The 22,485-nt window shown below is 39.9% G+C and overlaps 1 long non-coding RNA gene across 1 annotated transcript; it reads right to left on the bottom strand.

Moving 5' to 3' along the window:
• Positions 1-7,030: 7,030 nt before the first annotated feature.
• On the bottom strand, positions 7,031-15,908 carry LOC107184396. The gene is made up of 3 exons (XR_001515223.1): positions 15,896-15,908; positions 7,250-7,255; positions 7,031-7,109 (listed from the first exon to the last, which is right to left on the bottom strand). It is a non-coding gene; the product is annotated as an uncharacterized LOC107184396 (long non-coding RNA).
• Positions 15,909-22,485: the final 6,577 nt, after the last annotated feature.

Here is a 22,485-nt window from a genome sequence, read left to right on the forward strand (position 1 = left end):
TCAGTGGTGAGTCTGATTAAAAAAAAATGATACCTAATATTATTGAACATTTCTATATCCAGGAGCTATGACAAGGGCTTTATGTGTATTAACTCATTCAATTGTCACAACAGCCCTGTAAGGTAGCACCCATGAACGTGAGCTACTGCTCAGTCATTTTTAAGGGTTTTTAAAAATAGAATTATCATCAAGACATTTTCTCCATAGATATCTTGTGTTTCTTTCTTAGATCAATTCCTCAAGACTATAGTTTTGTTGCTACTGTAACATTTTCCAGTTGGTTACTGCTGGTAGAAATTAATGCTATTGTGACTTCTATAAGACTGTAGTTAAAATATAGGCCCTAGACCAGTGGTTCTTAACCTTCCTAATGCCACAACCCTTTAATACAGTTCCTCATGTTGTGGTGACCCCCAACCATAAAATTATTTTCGTTGCTACTTCATAACTGTAATTTTGCTACTGTTATAAATCGTAATGTAAATATCTGATATGCAGGATGTATTTTCATTGTTACAAATTGAACATAATTAAAGCATAGTGATTAATCACAAAAACAATATGTAATTATATATTCAATGTGTGTTTTCCAATGGTCTTAGGTGACCCCTGTGAAAGGGTCATTCGACCCACAGGTTGAGAACTGCTGCCCTAGCCAGTGGTTGGCAAACTGCGGCTCAGCAAACTGCAGCTCGGGAGCCACATGTGGCTCACAAGCTGTGGTTTGCCGACCATGGCCCTACCAGTGGTCAGCAAACTCCTTAGTCAACAGAGCCAAATATCAACAGTACGATTGAAATTTCTTTTGAGAGCCAAATTTTTTAAACTTAAACTATATAGGTAGGTACATTGTTATTAACTTAATTAGGGTACTCCTAAGGCTTAGGAAGAGCCACACTCAAGGGGCCAAAGAGCCGCATGTGGCTCTCGAGCCGTAGTTTGCCGACCACGGCCCTAGACAAACACTCTCTGCAGCTTCACTCCTTGTTCTGTAACCTTGGACAAAATATTTAATCTCAGTTTCCTGCCTCAGTTTCTTTATCTGTATAATGGGGATAATAATAACACTTAACAAATAGGGTTGTTGTGATAAATAAATTAATACATTTAAATAATTAAAACAGGCCTAGATTATAAATGTTAGCTCTCAGCATTATTATTTATTGTTATTACCCATTTTACAGTTGATAAATTCTGTAAAACCTAGTTTTTTTCCTTTTTGACCAGACACACAGGTTTTCAAGTCAGACTGGCCTGGGTTTGAATTGCAATTCTGTCATCTACTAGCTGTGTGACATCCTCAAAGTTCCTCTCCAGGTCTTGGTTTCTCAATTGGGGAATTTTAACTGTTTAAGAATAAATTAAAGTTGGGGCTACTTTAGACTTTCTTAAGATTGCCAGAGCATATCTATTTTGTAGCAGTGCAGACAGAAAACAACAAAATGACTGTTATCTAAAATGGCAGAAAATAGGTTTAGTTTCTTATGATATGAAAGAACAAGAGCTTAGCTTTAGGCAGAAAATGAAGGAGATTGATAGAGAGGAGAGAGCACAATAAATTTATTTTAAAGTACAGTGACATCTAAAGTGATTGGTGATATACAACTTAATAATGTCTTTCTGCCATTATTAAAACATGCTTTACAAACCTTAACATATAGTTAACATAGATAAGGCCAGATTTTTAAATAAAACAATTTAACATCATAGAGTTTTCATGGCTTTGCCTTTACAAGGAGAAGGGCATCAGAACAAAGTGTCAGTTTGACGGAGGAGGTAGCATCATCAATTTTGTCTTTTGGGGTCAGCGAATGAGCTCTAGATCTCTAGCTCTGATTCACGGCTTTGTCAGCATAGAGGGAGGCCTTTAGAGAGCGCATCTGCATTACCACATACTTTCATTTATAGTTTCCCTTTGATTAAAGCTGATTCCCTTCTTAACAGGACATTCCTGTTTTAGATTACATATTTCCTTCCTCAAAGAGAGGTCTTATTTGACTCTCTTTAATATTTCATGGGCTTGCTATAGGGATTTAATGAGGTGTCTGCAAAGTTCTTAGCACATTGGTTGGCAATGAATAAACAATCAACCTTGTAATTATTATACTTCCCTGGGATGTATAAACATTAACTTTCTATCAGAAGGAACATAGAGATGACCCCATGTTAGCAGCCAGTGCCTTTTAGTTTCTTAGGGAGATACATTCTTCTACTTCTCTACCTTCCTAACTATAAGCTTTAAATGTCTTTTTTTGGTAAGTTAGTGGACTATGTCAGGGCCCTTAGATATTTTCAAAGCTTATATTTTTAGAGTCTTATTTTCAAAAAGCAAAATAGTGAATTAAAAAAAAACAGAAGAGGACCAAAAGATATTTGAAACAATATTTGGCAGTTTGGTCATCAAAAACAGCAATGTATTTGATTCATTTCTGAGATGGGAGAATAAATGCCATTTAGTGATGTCTGTATGCATTTGTTCTCCAGAAAAATCACACAAAAACCTTGGAACTCAACTCTGTAGGGTGCCACCAACCATCTCACTTCATCACTTCTGGAAAAGTTTGCAATGCTGCCTCCTAAATGACAAACATGAAAGACTAGATGGCATAGCCCTGGCCAGTGTGGCTCATTTGGTTGGAGCATCATCCCATACACCAAATGGTCACAGGTTCTATTCCTGGTCAGGGCACATACCTGGGTTTCGAGTTCAATCCCCAGGAAGGAACCAATAGATGTCTCTTGCATCGATGTTTCTCTCACCCTTTCCTTTCCTCTCTAAAATCAATTTTTAAAAAAACCCCGTATCTTTGGATGAAGATTAAAAAAGAAGCAACAACAAAAAATCCCAGATGGCATACAAAAAAGTTCCACGGAGTGATAAGAACAATTCCTACTATTTTGAGCCCTGCAAAAAGAACTACAGCTACCTCAAATTATGATGAAATGTTAACTGAAGTATAATGTATGAACATACATATTTATACTCCCATCTATTTCTTCAAATGATTTTAAAGTGGCTCATAATAAAGGACTTTCAATTAAACAATAAAATTGGAATAGAATAATATATGTAGGAATCAATTTTGAGGAAGTGGCATGATTAATGTAATTTGCATAAAATTTTGTTCTAAACTTCCTCGAAGCCCAAGCAAAAAGGGACTCTCATTATTGGGGTGGGGGAGTAGTGGGGAGACATAATGCAAGGTGTTAGAATTGAAAACTGGAGAAAACATGGAGCTACTGATGACTGCCTGGTGCTCTGCTGGACCTTCTCCACAGGTAAGTCCTGGAAGGTCAAGTAAAGCCCCCTGGATGCTGACTCCCAAACAGTCCCACACAGACATCCAAAGACAAATAAAAAGTCATGTGCAGCTACTCACTGAAATGCCCACACAACAAATTTGTCCATTTAGTTCACAGGTTATTTTGGGGTTTGGGGGACTGAAATGAATTGACCAATTAATTTTATAATGATCAGAACTCGCCTGTATCACTTTGGCTGACTGTATGTAACAGGAACACAATTTATCCAAATAGTCTTACCCCCCTCCCCACAAGAAATGGTTTATTTTTTTTTCATGGAAAAATATCTGGAGTGGGACAGAGGATGGGGTCAGGCAGCTTCAGGAACACAACAGGAATGAATCCAAGCCCTTTCTTGCTTCTCTTTCCACCATCCTTAGTGCATGGCTTGTTTTCTCATATTTCAAAGATGGATACTTTATCTCTGGGTATATATCTGTGTTCTAGGTAGAAAGCAGTAAGAGGACAAAGGGTTAAGAATAAAGGGGGGTGGGGAGGAAAGATGTATGAATTGTTGAACAAGCTTTCCAAGAGACTCATGTTCCATGTTTCTCATTAGCCCAAACTTGGTCGCATGGCCAATTCTAGCAGCAATGAAACCTGGAGAAGTGAATGATTTTTAACTAGATAGCGCGATATCCTAAACAAAATTGGGCTTTTGTTGGTAAAGAAGGAAGAAAAAAATCGATATTGGATGCACAGTTAACAATATTTGCCATACAACTTTTGGCATCCTTACCTTAAAAAAATAAAGTAAGGCATATCAATTTCTTTCTTCTCATACCTTCCCTGAGTTTTAGAAGGGGAGGACATGTGTATGGGTATGTATGTGTAGAAGATTTCTGAATCATATTTTAAAAATATATTTTGTATTGATTTCAGAGAAGGAGGGAGAGGGGAAGAGAGATAGGAACATCAATGATGAGAATCATTGTTTTGCTGCCTCCTGCTTGCTCACTATTAGGGATCGAGTCTGCAACCCAGGCATGTGCCCTGATTAGGAATCGAACCAGTGATCTCCTGGTTCATAGGTTGATGCTCAACCACTGAGCCATACCCGCCAGGCCCAGCACCCATTTTTAATAAAAACTCTCAGCAAAGTGGATATTTTAAAAATATATTTTGTATTGATTTCAGAGAAGGAGGGAGAGGGGAAGAGAGATAGGAACATCAATGATGAGAATCATTGTTTTGCTGCCTCCTGCTTGCTCACTATTAGGGATCGAGTCTGCAACCCAGGCATGTGCCCTGATTAGGAATCGAACCAGTGATCTCCTGGTTCATAGGTTGATGCTCAACCACTGAGCCATACCCGCCAGGCCCAGCACCCATTTTTAATAAAAACTCTCAGCAAAGTGGGAATAGAGGGATTATACCTCAATATAAAAAAGGCCATATATGACAAACCTACAGCCAATTATCATACTTAGTGGGCAAAAACTAAAACCATTTCCCCTAAGAACAGGAAGACAACAGGGACATCTGCTTTCACTACTCATATTCAACATAGTACTGGAAGTGCTAGACACAGTAATCAGATAAGATTACTTTAAAACTTTCTCTTCCAAATGTCCTCATGACACAGTCACCTTTCCTTCTCCACTAGATGCTGCTCTGCACCCACCTAAGACAACCACCATCCCCGGTTCCTTGGTTGCAGTGTGGATGAGACAGAGGTGATGTACTCCTCATTTTCTAGAGGTGATGAGGACTGACTGCTTACAGGGCTCACTGACATTAACTTCAATAGCTATAACTGGTCAAGCACTCAGCATGTGCCTCAAGCACTGTGGGCGGGTTGTCATGTGTCCACTCCCCTGGGAATCTTGAGGGCAGTACCCACATGTCCCCAGAACCTAGCTCAGAGTTTGGCTCAGAGCATGACCTCAGTTAATGCTGGTGAATAAGTGAGCAAACTGCTGCAGGTTATGCACCAAGCACTTAAGATGACTGCAGCTAAAATACCTTATTCTTAGAAATGAAAACAAAAACTTAGCCATCCTTTTTAGTACATATTGCCAGCCAATTTTCCAGATGGAAATCCTTAATCTGACCTCAAACTCATATCCAAAAATCGGTTCCAGGTTTACTTGGTATTGTGAATATAATTTTTCAAGGTTAACAATAAACTTATAGAATAAAAGAAAGGAGAATGTTTTCATGATGTTTGGGGTATGCAAAGATTGCATAACTAGGATAAACTGTGCTAACCATGAAAAAAATCAACTACTTTAATATGAAAAACTTTCTGTTCATCAAAAGATACAATTAAGAGAATGAAAAGATAAGCCACGTAGTGGAAAAAGGTTTTTGCATACACATATCCAACAAAGGATTTGTGTCTATGGGGAAAAAAACACAAGAGAAAATGGGCAAAAGATGTGAATAGACTTTTCACACACAAAAGGGGACATCTGTAATACTTTCAATAATAAAGATAAATTTTAAAAAATACTTATGTGCTCAACCCCATTAGTCTTCAATGAAATGCAATTTAACAACCCAGTGTGATACTACGACACATCACCAGTATGCCAAAAATGAAAATAGTCAATATCTAGTGCTGCTGAGGATGGTTGGATAAATGGATATAATGCCCTGAACAACTATGTTCGTATTTCCTAAAACAGGACTCCAGTTTCCCCTCTATATCGTCCCAACACAAACACACACAAACTGGAATATTCATAGCAGTAGCACCACTATCCTAATAGCCTCAGATTTAAAACTGTCCAAATACCCATCAATAGCCACTGGATAAAGTGTGGCATAGTCACACAGTGGCCACCACACAGCACTGAGAATGACCAAAGTACACCTGCATGCAACCATGTGGATGAATCTCACAAAGGAGTAAATAAAATCAACACCAAAGAGCATCACTGCTTGCCAGATACAGGTCCCCCACTTATCACAGGGGATACTTTCCAAGACCCCCAAGGGTGCCTGAAACTGTGGACAGTACTTAGCACTATACTGGTATGTATTACGTTATTCCTATGCATGCATACCTATGATAAACTTAAGGTATCCTTTTGGTATAACTGAATTGCCAGCATCACTATTCCTGAATTTTGGGGCCATTATTAAGGAAAATAAGAGTTACTTGAACACAGAGACTGCAAACCACAACTATCTCTGGGGTGGGGAATCTTTTTTCGGCCAAGAGCCATTTGGATATGTATAACATCATATCCAACAGGCCATAAAGTGCCAGAGGGAAGCCGGTGCCGGCAGCCGAGGGAAGGAAGGCCTACTCTTGCATGAATTTTGTGCACCAGGCCTCTAGTATATAATAAAAAATGTTTTCTGGAAGTTTGCCACAACAGAAAGTCCTAAACAACTCAACAATCCAAGTTCAAGGCCAGCCTTGTTTAACCTGGTGATATATTTCCCTTTGGAATTCAGAGCATGAACTTGCTTATAACAAACATAAATAGCAGCAACACACAAAACTGTGACAAATTTTAACATTGCCCCAAACAAGCACTTTCTGGAGTCACACACTGTACCAGTGTCAATGATATGAAATGAAGCAGGGTCAACATGGTGGAGAGTGATGGCAGTAATGTATGAAAATACAAGAGCAACAGCCGTCCAAATGACAAGGGCCGAAGGAAGGAAACTGAGTCCTTGCTGAATCCAAGGTCTCAAACAGGTCTTACCTGCTCATTTGGTTTTATCCTCCTTACTCAACTTTAAGTTCTGTGAGAGCAGGAACCAACACTTTGGTTCATCATTATATTCCCAGCTCCTGTTTTCGTATCAGTCTTCAAATATGCCCAAACCTGCTCCTTTTGTAGATCCTTGCTTGGATGCACTTGCCAAAGCAGACCATTGGATCCTGAGCCTCCAGGGTGGAGAGAGATGGGGCAGACCCTGGGGTGCACCACCTGGCATATTCTAATAAAATGATCAATAGAGCAAGACACGAATGACAACAGACCTGATCCTGAAATGAGGATAACCAACAGTCCCAGTTTGCCTGTGAAGGTAGAGTCCCCTGACTTGAGACTTCAAGTGCTAAAAAGTCCTTAGCAAACTGGAAAAATTAATCTTCCTACTTAAAATGGCACAAGTTGGTCAGACCCTCGCAAATGGAATAGAGCCTCCCCACCAGCTCATCTGGCCCTCTTTGGCCGCTTTACCACACTAAAGCCAAGGGTTCTTTTGAATAAAAAATGATGTCCTTCAGTTCCAGGGGCTGAAAATCCTCCAACAATTCCCCAGTGTTCCACTTACCAGTCCATTGGATGGTACCAACTAGACAGGCACATCAACTAGAGCCAAATTATTCAAGGTTATTACAAGAGGAAGATTATCTACGATTGAAAAGAATCAGTTCTTACATAAAGTATCAGGAATGAAGTTCTGGATAAAGAGCAAATCCCTGGGAAGCCACAGATAGGACTTGGCCTCTGTCTACTTCTTACCTGAATCTTATGCCATATTCTCTCCAATCATTCTGTTCTAGTTTCAGTAACTTTCTTGCTGACCTCACACCCATCATTCTCTTTTGGGCCACAGGGCCTTTGCTCATGTTCTTCCCTCTGCCTGGAATATTCTCCAGGCCTCTATCCTACCACTGATGCCTATTCATCCTTTAGATCTCAGCTCATGAGTGGCTTCCTTGGGGAAGCCTTCCCTGACCTCACAGTCCATGTAACAGCCCCTCCGTTGCAGCACCTTCACAGCTCACAAATTCACGAGAGTGTTTGCATGTACCTGATTCATTCTCATCTCCTTCATCAGCTCCTAAGGGAATGACTATGCCTCCTTCAATTGACATTGTATTTCCAAGACTACCACCAGCCCTAGTAAATGTTCAATAAGTACTTATTAGAATAAATGATGAATATTAATTGTTCAATATATATTTGAGATTTTTTTTTGAATGGGGCAAAACATTACTAGGGCTGTAAAGTTACCAACACAATTCTTGTTGAATCAACTGCATCTCAAATTCCCTCCTAGCCCAGTACAATTGCTTGGTCATCAGGAGACAAGGTCCTAGATCTTGGATTTTTTTTTTTGGGGGGGGGGCGGCTGAAGAATGGAAGTGGGTGGCAGGGAGAGAAGGACATCAGATAGCAAAACTTTTAATTCTGATAAACAAAATTAAACAAACAAAAGCAACATAGACATGTTCATTGTTCTATAATTTTGTAAAAGAAATGATTTTAACATCTAAAAATAGGAAGGACATAACTTCAGAAAATAATCATCACAGCCCTTCCCAGGCAGGGACAGTTGGTGTCTTTATAATGACACTTTGCTACAGAAAACTGCCACTGGTGCATGGATTTGAATTTTGTCTCCAATACTTCCTGTGTGACCTTGGGTAAGAACTTCACCTCTCTGCTCCTCACTGCCTCCTTCTTGGAGGGGTTGTGAGAGTTAAATGATTTAACCTATATAAAGCCTTTAGCACACTCCATACACTACAGAGGCTAATGCAGATATAGCACCTTGGTCATTCACTAGACAACAGCGCCACCTGGTGGCTCTTCATCCCAGAGTTACTGCAGAGCAATCATGAGCCATCCACAGGCAGTGAGGCTGAGGCAGAGGCAGGGAGAAAAGCCATAAATATTGGTGGAATCATAAAACCCAGATCTTTCTAGCTTCCTAAGGTGAGAAAATGAAATCTCTCCCCCTGGCCCCTCAACCATGAGGTCTGCTTTATTTGGGTTGGGGAGCTGTCTATTCACTGGGGCTGACAGGAAAGTGGGGCCTTGGCACAGTCACCCACTGGGTAGGGGCTAGGTATGGGGTCACTGTCAGCAGCAGCCCTCCCTGCCTCTTGCTTTCCTGATAGTTCTGAAGAATGAAAAAGAAATAGCAAACTGAGGAAGCTTTTTTATGATGTTCACAAACATCGTAAGTTCTGTGCTCTCACTGATAAGGGTCTTACATTGTTGGAGCCATTCGCCACTGGAAACAGCCCTGTGTCTTCAGAAAAGTCCTTTCAGGAGAGTCTGTTAGAGCTGAAAGCAGACTTGAGCACTCTCTCTTTTCATATTTCTTCCCCAGTGAGAGAGATTGACACTGGCTTTCCTTTCTTGCCTCTGCTTACAGATTTTCATTTACCCTGTGAACCTGGGAAGGAACCTTACTTGGCAAAAGACAGGGAAGGTTGGCTCTGGGAGTAGGTAGGCTTGTGTTTGAAACTTTGTTCTGACACTTGCTGACTATGTGACCATGGGCAAGTCACTGTGTCTCCTTGAACTTGTTTCTGCATCTATAAACTAAGAACGATAATATTATACCCCTCAGGGATTTAATGTAAGATTTGAGTGTGCTAATCTACCCCACAATCTCAGATGCCTGCAGGGGGCAGACAGACATGATTAATGAGAAAAATGGGTCAAGTAGAGGGCACAGGGAGTGGTGAGGACCAGGAGCACAAACACCAAGTAACAGGGACAGCTGCTAGTCAGCATCATCTGATCCAGCGCACTCATGTCTTTGATCCAGGGTATTACAGAAACCTCAAAATACCAGAATTTGGCAGTTTTGCTTGAGTCCATGGGTGGGCTTTGGCACTGCTGGGCCTACCTGACCTGAGAGAATAGATTTGGTTAGGAATAAAATGTGGTAAAAAGAAATGTAAGTCCAGTACTGCCAGTTTTTTTCAAATGTTACAGAGAAACAATCATCTCTCTTTTTTTAATGCTGGCATCAAACATTGAAAAAATAATACACCATGATTCAGACAAAATCCTGTGTTAGCTTGTGACCTTGGGCAAGTCTCTCAACATGTCTGGGCTCTATTTCTTCATGAATAAGGAGGGTAAGAATATACCTAGCTCCTGACCTTAGCAATTTGTATAAATTACTTAATTTAACCTTTCCCTCAACATGATAAAGAGGTGTTACTATTATCCTTTGTTTTACAGATGAGAAAACAGAGAGGTACACAGGAGTTGAGTAACTTGCCCAGAATCCCAAAGCTAGTAAGTGGCAGGGCTATTGTGAAGCTTTAGAAGGAAATGCATGCGAAGTGCTCAGTGAATAACAGTTATTGTTGTGTCATTATTATTATTATTACTATTATTAACACAAATGGTTCAAGGTCAGTTCTCATACTTGATTTGATGGTCAGAGTATGTCCCTAGACCAGCCGTGGGCAAACTACGGCCCGCGGGCCGGATGTGGCCCCTTTGAAATGAATAAAACTATTGAAAAAAAAGACTGTACCCTTTTATGTAATGATGTTTACTTTGAATTTATATTAGTTCACACAAACACTCCAGCCATGCTTTTGTTCCGGCCCTCCGGTCCAGTTTAAGAACCCATTGTGGCCCTCGAGTCAAAAAGTTTGCCCACCCCTGCCCTAGACTTTGAGCTGTCAGACAAAGATGAGGGCTAGCTCTAAATTATGTGGTAGGTATTTTTGCAGGTAGCTCTTGGACTAATTAATAGTTCATTTTTACATAGGCACTGAGCCACCCTGCCTTTGGGTTTCCTGCGATGATAATTAGATTTAGACCCCTGGTACAGTCAATAGATTATCATCTCAGGGTGACCAAGCCAATCATGACCTGCAATTTACAGCCTGAGTTATTTTCAAATCAATATAGATTTGCTCTTCATCAAGTGGGCTGTAAAGTATGGGTGACAGATGACCCTATAAAGCGGTTGACATAGGAGTGGAAAAATTGCAGAGGCCTGGAGAGGGGCCAGGTTATTAGGGGAGAGATGAAGTAGAAAGTGGAGGAGGCCGACCTCTGGTTAGTAGGCTGTGGTAAGAGCTGGCCACTGTTACCATTGGGACCTATATAGGACAGAGTCTTATTGAGAGAGTAGATTTGATTGGCAGAGAGTGAAGTGTGTTAGAAAGAGAACAAGTTTTGGAGATGGGTAGAAATGGATTGGTATTTTTGCTGTGCAATTTCCTATCGTACTATGGGAAATTGGACTCTAGTCCCTGATACTTGGTTTTCTCATCTGTAAAATGGACAATAATTTATTGCTCAGATGAAGATGAAATGAGTCTATATTTGCAAAACACTTGTTTTTTTGTTGTTTTTTTTCAATGCAAACTATCAAGTTCCAGTGTTAAGAGGCTGTGTAGTCAGATGGACCTAGGGTCAAGTCCTACTTCTTTCACTTCCAAGCTCTCAGAGTAATTTTGCATTAAGTCACTTGATTACTTTGAGCTTTAGTTCCCTTATATTGGACTAACAATAGAAGCCCCTGTTTAAGACAGTTGTGATCATTATGTTAGATAATGCACATAAAGATAAATTAGTACCATCCACAGAGGGTGAGCTCAGCAAGAAGAGGGCATCATTTCTGTCCATGTGAATTTTATCCATTCCATACTGTACACAAAGGGGGCTCTCATGGAACACTGACTCAACTGCATGATGACTGAAACGTGTTCTTCAAGAAACAGATCATATCCTCAAACTGGGTAATTTGAGGAGAGTTTAATTTAAAAAATTAATGACACTAAAAACATATTTAAATAATAAAACAGCTGTTAAAATTACACATGCATGCATTATTTACAAACATGTCAATGGGGCATTGGAAAACCAACATGGGACAGTGCTAAAGACAGTGCCGTGCTAGGGAGGAGCCATTTCCATCTTGGAATAGACAAGTTGATTGTTTCAGCACTTCTCTTCCTAAGCCATGTGGTCTTGCTGTGCCTGCCTCCAAATAAAATGGAAGAATGAACATCCATACCATTTGACCATGTGACTTGCTAAGGCCAACAGATTATGAAGCAGAAAGAAATATTAGCTGAGGCTAGAAATGTGCTTGTGTGGCTTGGCTCACCCTCTTGTATGTCTGTCATTTGCCATGAGAGAAGAATGTGCTCCAGGAATCAAGAAGGAAACTCATGAAGCAAATCTGAACCCAACTGGCAGTTTGGATCAAGATCAGCTGAACCCAATAGTAACAGAGGTGACCTACAGATCTGAGAAGAAAACTAAATGTTTGCTCCAGTAGCTGCAGAGATTTTAAGGTTGTTTAAATGCATGCCTCTTGATTAGGAGGAGCAGAGGGAGGGGCAGGTACTAGATTGGGCTGCATAATAGAAGCTGTGACCTCAGGAGAGGGAAGAGATGGCTCACCTATACCCTCTTCCCTCCTTCTGTTTCCTATTGGTACCTCCCATAGGCTGAACTTGACTAGAAGTGTAGAGCAAGAGATCCACTGGTAGAGCCATTCAAGATCAGGCCCCTGGCACAGCACATGGAGAAGGTGGAGAATGGATGTTGACAGAATAGGAATTAGTCAGTACAATTAAAGAGGGAGAATAATATGTGGGGCTCTTAAATTAACAAAGTACTGTGCTAAGGGCTTTGCACAGGGAGCCCCATCCACCTGTAGCCCTTTGGGTACCTTCTTCCCAATTCTCTCCTTGGTCTCCTTGGTTTTCTCTTGTTCTGTCTGGTGATCAGGAACATTCTCTGGGATCTCAGTGGAGTTATCCAGCAGGGCCTCCTCAAACAATCTGACAATTCTTTCAGATTTCCCCCTCCCCAATCCATCAGCCAAAAAAGAGGTGTCTCCATGATTATTATGGTTAGGAGGGAGATTTCAGGGGATGCATTTTATTTCCATCTTTTATTTAGCAAAACCATGTGTTCCAATGTATTGTTCCCAAGAGTCCCAGGCCTCCCTTTCCTTGGGAAGCAGCAGTTGGGCACACAAGTCCAAGCAAGAGTTTTGAAGTTAGAGCCAAGTGGTTATAAAGCCCAACTTCCCCTCTTATCAGCTGGTTGACCTTGAGCAGATAATTTCACCTGATTTCTGAACTGCTGGGGTCCGACCCCAGCAGGTCCAGGGGTCCCCAAAGGTGTGGACGGAGTCGGCGAAGAAGGAATGACACGAAGACAGCGTTCAGTTGATCAGCAGCCTAGCCAGGATCTCTAGCCAAGTTCTGGTCAGGATCTCCAGAGAAGTTCTGGTTAGGATCTCCAGCCAGGTTCTGTGTCCATGTTCTCTTGCTAGGTTCTCCAGCCAGGTTCAGTCGCCAGGTTCTGTCCAGGTTCTCTAGCCACGTTCTCTTGCTAGGTTCTTCAGCCAGGTTCTGTAGCCAGCATCTCCAGCCAAGTTCTGTCTAGGTCTTCTAGCCAAGTTCTGTGTTCGGTTCTCTCACTAGGTTCTGTCTCTAGGTTCTGTGTCCTGTTGTCTTGTTACATCTGTCTTTATATAAGGGGTTTTATTCCCTCCCTAACTTCAGGGGAAAATCCCTACCTGGGGAAACAAGCTTTCTCAGAGAGGTGACCTTGGTTAAAACACATAGTGCCAAGAAGATGAGCAAACATATTAAGAACAGTATGCCATATATGCCAGGTCCCTTGAAACAGCAAGGATGGACTGGCTCCCGGCACTGAACCGGTGGAGATAATCAGCACCAGGCTCTGGGGTCACTTTGAGGATTAAATGGGATATACATTAATGCCCTTAGCATAGTACATTGTTAATGCTCATTAAACTAGTATTGTTACTGCAAACTTCCTAAATGATGTCAGGATGACTCTGGAATGGTGCTGGGGTGGCACAGAATGCCTAGTTCAGCAGTTGCCAACCAGTGGTCCTAGGACCACTGGTGATCTGTGAGGTTTGAAAGGTTGGCAACCACTGGTGATCTGTGAGGTCTGAAAGGTTGGCGACCACTGATCTAGTTGATGCCACAGGATCTGGTTACCCATGCCTGGTATTGGAAGGCCCATACACAGTTCTTCTGTCAGCGAGATTCCATCAGTTCTTGAAAAAGCAAAATTTCTCTCATTCCCAGGCAGGTAGGAGCTGAAGCATCCTTTAGCCTTTCAGGGCTCTGGGCTCCACTGGGCAGGGAATTTCTCCTAAGATAGGCCTGTTAGTGGTCTAGTGCTATCCACCTATCAAGCAGCCAATCAGCTTACTCCATTCTAGAATTATAGGTATCTGTCAAACCCTTTGATATCCTGTAATTTATGAATTCTTAAGATTGAATATATTTGTATGGGGATCAATTTTATGATGAATTTAAACCTGTCTGAATTATACACACACACGCGCACACACAATATGACTGCAGAGGAAAAGTAGAGAATGTCTAGGAAGCTATAACTATTAGATGGGAGAGAAGTTATTGTCTGTTTCCATAAACCTATCGCACACCCACCCCCATTCACCACCAACCCAGCTACAGACTCATCTCTTCACCCACCACCCACTCCATATGACATCTAATACCCACCCTATTTTCCATCCATTTATTTCTCCACACATGCATCCTCTTTCAAACCCATCCATCCACCACATTCATCCACTAACCATAGTTATCCATCTATCCATCCATCATCCATTCACTCACCACCCACTCAGTCCACCATCCCAGTCATCTATCTATTCATCCATTTATTCCATCCACCCATGTAGTCATCCATTCACTCCCGACTAACACCATCCACCCATCCATCCATCCATCCACCAATTATTGACCTTTATCCATCCATTTGGCAAACATTCATTAGTTAGCCATAATGTGCCAAAACTTATATTATGGACCTGAGATACATATGAATAAGACATGACTCCTTTTCCCAAGTACTTCTCTATCCAATGTGCAAAAGATATACTCCAAAATAAAAATGACAAAATACAACTCAGCTAAGTTTTAATAAGAAGGCAGCATTTTGACCAACTTGACTTTGATCTGGGCCCTGCCACTTGCTAGATGGATATCCTTGTACCAACCACAACACTTAATTAAGCCTCAGTTTTCTCATCTGTTAAGGAGGAATAATAATTGCATTTACTTCAGAGGATCATGGTGAACACTAAACAAGTTAATGTTAAGTTAATATGTTGTAAGAGGATCACATAACAAATAACTGCAGACATCCTTTAGGAATTGAGAGTAGCCCCAACTGACAACCACCAAGACAATGGGAACCTCAGCCACAACTGTGAGGAATTAAATTCTGACAACAACCATCTGAACTTGGAAAGAGATGCTGAGCTCCAGAAAAGAGCCCACAAACACCTTGTGGTAGCATTGAGAAGACCCAGCTAAGCTCTGCCTGGACTACTCAATTCACAGAAACTGGGAGATATTGTGTGTTATTTTAAGCCACTCAATTTGATGTAATATATGATGTGGTAATATTTAACTAAGATATTAAGTAACTTTCCCAATCCCCTAAGTGATAGAGCCAGGGTTCATAATAACTATGAGTCAGAGGAGTTAAGACGAAAATGATTTTCTAATTAGCACTCAATTGACTAGAAAATTCAATTAATCAAAATCTCTAATTCCTGAACCTTATGATTAGTGAGGGATTTCTGAATTTGAAATCAAGTTTTTCATGGCATTTGGGGCAAACACCATGGATGCCCTAAGGCTGCTGGAGAAATGCAGTGAATGTAGAGTTGGGTCTGATTCAGATAGCCAAGTTCCCATTTTGAAAATGTGATGGGGATTTCTTACTGAGCAGCATACATCTGACTTTATGCCTCTGCTCTATTTCTCAGGCCTTTACACTGAAACCCGAGGCTAAATAGGGATGATTGCTGGTTTTCCTTTATTTCACTTTACCAATGTCCCAGGCTGCCTCCATCTTAGTGATACCTAAGAGGTGACTAAGGTAACGCAGCCTGTTACATCTGGAAGTTATTTTTAGCAAGTTCCTGTATAAAATCCTCTTCTCCTATTTTAGGAAGAAGTCTGCTTCCTTGATGCATTTTCTGGTTGGTATATTGTTTTATGGTATCCTTGCTGTGCTGTGTTGTAACTCAGGAGGCTCTCAGAACTTGTTGTGATTGACATGGGACCTTACTTAGTAGTTTGAAAAACAATCTCTTCTTTGCCTTTCTTAGGCTACCATTCATTATGTGATCTTAGAGAGAACCAGGCTACTTTCTGACCAAGAAAATATCTTTGGTTTACTCTATGTTCAATTCAAAAATAGCTGGAAACTATTTTTTTGTTTCTTTACCACATTTCCAAAGACATTTGAATTGATAGATAGAAGACAAGAACTAGATAATGTGAGATGCAGAAACAGTGAGCAGTGTAGTGGGGTAACTCTAGATAGGCAGCCCCAAAATGGCTGCACACAACATCTGAGAGCAATTTGTACCTGAATCCATCCAAGTGGACCCAGAGCCAACACAACCAGTGGTGGGCTTCAGATCACACCAGAGCTTGACCCAACTAGCCACACAAGTGACACATCCAGCAAAAGAATCCAGCAAGCACTAGACCCTGCTGGGAACAACTCCACGTCAGGTGGCAGTCCCTGCACATCTCATACATGGTGATTGTAGTTTCCCCTTATGGCCACCAAGCCTGAAGGATTAATTCCACTAAAGGCCAACAGCATTCATCTAAAAAGTAACTACAATGGGGATCGAACATAAGCCAAAAGAAATATTCCTAGAGCACAGAGCATAGGTGATCTGGAAAATTGTGCCACTGAGCCCAACATGACACCTTGAGACTCCACCCACACAGCAGCCTGCACACTGTGGTTAGGTTGAGCCTCAGCCAGTCAGTCTGTGGGTCAATCCTACCCACAAACGGGCCAACAGCAATCAAGACCCAATTATAACAGAAGGGCCCACATAATTCACACTAGGGACATTCCTAGAGCACCCAGCTCATTAACTTAAGGAGATATCTATCCCTTGCTCATTTTCTTCTCCTGGAGCCCCTATGATGCAGATGTTATGTTTCTTATTGTCCTAGAGTTCCCTTAAACTATCTTTGTTCCTTTTTATTCTCTTTTATTTTTGTTGCTCTATTGGGTGTGTTTTTTCTACCTTGTCTTCCAAAATGCTGATTTTATCCTCTGCTTCATCTAGCCTACTTTTAATTCCTTCCAGTGTATTCTTGATGCCAGATATGATATTCTTCATTTCGGACTGCTTCTTATCCACGGTTTCTATGCCTTTTTAATGCTGAGGTAGTTCCCACTAAGTTCCTTATAGTTCTCAATAACCATTATTTTGACTCTATGTCTGATAGAAAACATGTTTGCAGAGATAATGATAGAAAACCTCCCTAGCCTGGTAAAAGAAAAAGACACACAAGTTAGGAAGCACAGAATATACCAATCAAAATGTCAGACTATACCATGAGTCCCAATCAAAATTAATACAAAGAGACCTATGCCAAGACACATCATAATTCAAATGCTAAGGTTAAAGACAAAGAACCTTAAAGGCAGCAAGCGAGTGACAGTTAATTACCTACACGGGAACTCCCATAAGGAGCAAAAAACACACAAAAAAACAGAAACACTTCAAGCCAGAAGTCATTGGCATGAAGTATTTATTCAAAGTAATGAAAAGCAAGCACCTGCAACCAAAACTGCTCTATCCAGGAAATTATCATTTAAAATTGAAGGCAAAATAATGTAATTCCCAGATAAAGGAAGGCTAAAGGAGTTCAGTACCACTGAAGCAGCATTGCAAGAAATGCTAAAAGGACTGATTTAAGAAGAAGAAATAGAGTGAGAGAATTTAACATAGGCATAAAGAGAAAAAAAAGGCTCAACATCACTAATCATGAGAGATGCAAATTAAAACCACAATGAGCTATCACCTCACACCTTTCAGAATGATTACCATCAGTAAATCAATAAACAAGTGCTGGAAAGGATGTGGAGAAAAGGGAACCCTATAGCACTGTTGGTGAGAATGCACACTGGTGTAGCAACTATAGAAAACAGTATGGAATTTCCTCAAAAAATTAAAAATGGAACTGATAGAAAATATGTTCAAACATTACAACAGGGGGATGTACATAACCAACAAGGAACATTCCTGGAGCATGGAGCTCAGGTGATCTGGAAGATAATACTATTGAACCCAACAAAACACCTTCATCATAATGCCATCAGGACAAGTTTGGGAGTCATAGCAGATACACCTAATACACAGAGACAAAATGGGAGGAGAAAGAAATATGCTCCCAAATGAAAGAATATGAGAGGTCCTCAGTAAAAGAATTAAGTAAAATGGAAGTAACCAAAATACTACGTATGTTCGAGGACCTTAGGGGAAGAATGGATGATCTCATTAAGATTGTACACAAAGAGATAGTAAGCATTAAAAAAAATACATAGTAACAATAAAAAAAGCCGGTCAGGGATAAAGAATATCTGTAATGAAGAACACACTAAAATGGAATCAATAGCAAGTTAGATGAAGCAGAGGATCAGCAATTTAGAGGACAAGATAACAGTAAGCATCTAAGCAGAGCATAAAATAAAAAGAGAATTTAAAAAAGTAAGGAAAGTCTAAGGGACCTCTGGGACACAATCAAGTATAATAACATTTGCATCAAAGGGATACCAGAAGGAAAAGAGAGTGAGCAAGAAATAGAAAAGCTGTTTGAAGAAATAATGGTAGAAAATTTCCCTAACCTGGTGAAGGAAAAGTCACACCCCACTGTCATCAATGGATAGAACTTTCAGACAAAAATATCAAAAAGGCAACAATTACCTTAAATAACACACTGGATCAAATGGATTTAATTGATAGTTACAGAAAATTTCATTCCAAAGCAACATGTACATTTTTCTCAAGTGCACATGGAACATTCTCAAAGATAGACTACATGTTAGGACACAAAATAAGCCAACAAATTCCCAATGACTGAAATTATATCAAGCATCTTCCCTGACAACAATAATATGAAACTAGAAGTCAATTACAATAAAAAAAAAACCTGAAAGTATTCAAACACATAAGCTAAATAGTATGTCACTAAACAATAATAGGTTAACAATTAGGTCAAGGAAGAAAAAAATACCTGGAAACAAATGAAAATGAACAACCCCAAATCTATGGGACACAGCGAAAGCAGTCCTGAGAGGGAAGTTCATAGCATTACAGGCCTACTTCAAAAAAAAGTCTCAATAAACAATCTAACCCTACAACTAAAAGAACTAGAAAAAGAACAAAAAATAAAGCCCAGAATAAGTAAAAGGAAGGAAATAATGATCAAAGCAGAAATAAATGGCATAGAGACTTAAAAAGAAACAATACAGAGTATCAATGAGCTCTAGCCAGTGTGGCTCAGCTGGTTGGAGCGCTGGCCCCTAAGCTGAAAGGTTGTGAGATCGATTCCTGATCAGGGTGTATAGGAAGGCAATTGATTAATGTTTCTCTCTCCCCTCCCCTCCCCTCCCCTTCCCTCCTCTCTCTCTCTCTCTCTCTCTCCCTCTTCCTCTTCTTCTTCCTCCTCCTCCTCCTCCTCCTCTGCCTTCTTCTTCTTCTTCTTCCCCTCCTCTCTCTCTCTCTCTCTCTCTCTCTCTCTCAGCAATGAGCATGTCCTGAAATGAGAATTTAAAAAATAAGATCAATGAAACCAAGAGCTGGTTCCTTCAAGAGATCAAGATTGAAAAACCTTAAACCAGACTTAAGAAAAAAAAGAAAGGGCCCATATAAATAAAATCAGAAACAAAACAGAAGTAACAACTGACAGCACAGAAATGCAAAAAATAGTAAGAAAATACTATGAACAACTATATGCCAACAAATTGGACATCCTGGGAGAAATTGATAAATTCCTAGAAACATACAATCTTCCAAAACTCAATCAGGAAGAATCAGAAAACCTGAACAGACCAATTACAACTAACGAAATTGAAGCAATTTAAAAAACAAAAACAAAAACAAACTCCCAGCAAATAAAAGTCCTGGACCAAATGGCTTCACGGGCAAATTTTACCAAACATTCAAAGACAAACTAATACCTATCCTTCTCAAACTATTCAAAAAAATTCAAGAGGAGGGGAGACTCCCAAGCTCATTTTACAAGGCCAGCATTATCCTACAATCAAAACCAGATAAAGACACTACTAAGAAAGAAAATTATAGGCCAATATCCATGATGAACACAGATGCTAAAATCCTCAACAAAATATTAGTAAAGCAAATCTAGCAACACATTAAAAAGAACATACATCATGATCAAGTCAGATTTATTTTAGGGATGTAAGATTGGTACAATATTTGCAAATCAATAAATATTACATATCACATAAACAAAATGAAGGATAAAAATCACATGACTATATCAATAGATGCAGAAAAAACATTTGATAAAATCCAGCACCCATTTGTGCTAAAACCTCTCAGCAAAATGGTAATAGAGGGATAATACCTCAACAAAATGAAGGCCATATTTGACAACCCACAGCCAACGTAATATTCAATGGCCAAACACTGCAAGCATTTACCTTAAGATTGGGAACAAGTAAAGGACGTACGCTTTCACCACTCTAATCAGACAATAAAGAAGAAATAAAAGGGATCCACATTGGAAAGGAGGAAATAAAACTGCCACGTGCAGATGACATAGAAAAACTCAAAGATTCCACCAAAAAACTACTAGATCTAATAAATGAATTCAGCAAAGTAGCAGGATACAAAATTAATATTCATAAATTGGTGGCATCAGAAAGAGAATTAAGACAACAATCCCATTTACTATTGCAACAACAAAAAATAAAGTGCCTAAGAATAAATTTAACCAAGGAGGTAAAAGACCTATACTTGGAAAATTGTAAGATACTGAAGAAAGAAACTGAGGAAGATACAAATAAGTGGATCTTATTTGTATCTTGAATTGAAAGAATTAACATCATTAAAATGTTCATACTACCCAAAGAAATCTATAAATTCAACACAATTCCTATTAAAATATCAATGGCATATTCCACAGATCTAGAAAAAAAATTCCAAAAATTTATATGGAACAACAATAAAAAATCCCAAAGAGCCTCACCAATCTTGATAAAGACTAACAAAATTGGAGGTATCACCATACCTGATATCAAAGTCTACTACAAGGCTATTGTAATTAAAACAGCATGGTACTAGCATAAAAACTGACATATAGATCAATGTAACAGAACAGAGAGCCCAGAAATAAACCCACACCTTTATGGTCAAGTAATATTTGACAAAGGAGGCAAGAGCATACAATGGAGTGAAGCCAGTCTCTTCAATAAATCATGTTGGGAAACTGGAAAGGTACATGCAGAAATATGAAATTAGGCCACTAATATACACCATACACAAGAACAGTCTGAAAATTGATTAAAGTCTTAAATGTAAGTCATGAAACCACAAAAATCCTAGAAGAAAACATAGGCAGTAAAATCTCAGACATCTCTCAGAGGAATATTTTTTTTCTGATATATCTCCTCAGGCAAGAAAAACAAAGGAAAAAATTTTCAAAAATGGGATTACATCAAACTAAAACGCTCTGCACAGCAAAAGAAACCATCCTCAAAATAAAAAGGGGTCCGACTGAATGGGAGAACATATTTGCCAATGATACATCTGATAAGGGGTTGATTTTCAAAATATATAAAAAAAAGTATACAACTCAACACCAGGAAGATAAATAACCCAATTAAAAAATGGGCAAAGGACCTTAATAGACACTTCTCTAAAGAGGACACACGAAAAGATGTTCAATGTCACCAGAGAAATGCAAATTAAATCCACAATGAGATAACACCTCACACCTGTCAGAATGGCTAACATCAACAAATCAACAAACAGCCAGTGCTGGCGAAGATGCGAAGAAAAGGGAACCTTAGTGCACTGCTGACTGCTGGTGGGAATGCAGACTGGTGCAGCCACTGTGGAGAACAGTAAGGAGTTTCCACAAAAATGTAAAAAGGGAAGTGCTTTTTGACCCAGCGATCCCACTTCTGGAAATATATCCTAAGAAACCCAAAACAATAGTTTGAAAGAATATATGCACCCCTATGTTCATTTCGGCATTATTTACAATAACCGATATTTGGAAGCAGCCCAAGTGGCCGTGAGTAGATGAGGGGATCAAAAAGCTGTGGGGCATTTACACAATGGAATACCATGGCAGCCGCAAAAAAAAAAAAAAAGTTAATCTTACCTTTTACATCAACACCGATGGACCTGGAGAGCATTATGCCAAATGAAATAAGCCAGTTTAGAGACCGAAAAATACGGTATGATCTCACTTATCTAATGAGCAAAATAAAAAGACCAACAAAATAGAACCAGGCGAGTATACCAGGAACAGACTGATGTCGGAAGGGAGGTGGAAGAGTGGATGAAAGAAGGTGAAGGGATTAACCAAAAATCATATATGCTGAACACAGACACAGGTGACAGTGCGGTGAGAGCCACGGGGGCGGGGGGTGGGGGGACAGAAAGAGACTTCGC

The sequence above is a fragment of the Myotis davidii genome, unplaced genomic scaffold (genome assembly GCF_000327345.1).
Source record: "Myotis davidii unplaced genomic scaffold, ASM32734v1 scaffold345, whole genome shotgun sequence".
NCBI lineage: Eukaryota > Metazoa > Chordata > Mammalia > Chiroptera > Vespertilionidae > Myotis > Myotis davidii.